We start from the raw sequence: 1,034 nt of genomic DNA, 5'->3' as shown, positions 1-1,034 counted from the left end.
AGCGTCTGACGTCTATCTGTCAAGCTGACGGGGTCATTGGCTTAGAGCAAGTAAGCAACTTTTTCTTTTTTAAAATATTGCTGGAGTTTTCTATATTTTTCAACCATTTGGGGGCAGAAATTTTCAACTTTAGGCACAGTTTTCATCAACCACACATTTTCTGGTTGTTTTGACACAACTGGCCCCAAAAGCATTGCAAATATTTGCAATGGCCAGTTTAGGACATGCAACTAGTTCCAATGCGGGCTCGGTTCTGTATTGTCTGTGTTGCGAATTTTCTTTACGCAAAGTTCTCTTGAAAGCCTGGAATATTTAATTCGAATATTTCAAGGGACTTTCAAGAAATATTTTCAAAATTTTGAGTATCTAAGTAATTAACAAAAATGTAAAGAGTTTCACTATTGCTCATTGCAAATTCAAAAAAAGACACAGCAATCAAGTAATCGATGTGGAAATTTTATCTCAAAAAAATATTAACTTTTTACATTAAAAATTCCTGATTTTCTACTTACTGTTGAAACAATTTATCGTTCAGTAATCAACTTTTCCTTTATTGTACATTGTAGCTTAACTCTTTACGAATAAAATAGACCCTTGCAGACGTCTCTCCCACATCTCAAGAAAAGCTTATTGAGAACCTGACAAGAGCCTTTTTTCAATAGCAAATAGGAATGAACAAAAGCTATAAATATTTTAAGCTAAAATTTGTACCACTTATTAAGTGTACAAAAAACTTCAGAAAAAGATATAGGTAGCTCGATTTTGTAGAAGCAAAAGTAAATTAATTATAGAAAATTTAAAAACGCAAAAATTTGGGGTTTTTTCGTTTTTTTGAGTAAACAAATGGACGGATTGAAATTTAGTCAAACTTTCAATATCTGTGGAGGCAACTGCTTTCTAAAGTTGCAAAAAATCTCAAATTGCTATTTGCCATCCACATTGAACTTAAACCTTTAAAATAGTGGATTTACAAAATTCCGACAATGTTAAAAAGAAATACAGTAAAGTCCGCTTATAATGAACCCGGTTATAGT

Source organism: Dendroctonus ponderosae, unplaced genomic scaffold, assembly GCF_020466585.1.
Source record: "Dendroctonus ponderosae isolate FM_Combo_2020 unplaced genomic scaffold, Dpon_F_20191213v2 Dpon_F_20191213_1, whole genome shotgun sequence".
NCBI lineage: Eukaryota > Metazoa > Arthropoda > Insecta > Coleoptera > Curculionidae > Dendroctonus > Dendroctonus ponderosae.
Note: the sequence above shows the minus strand (reverse complement) of the source record.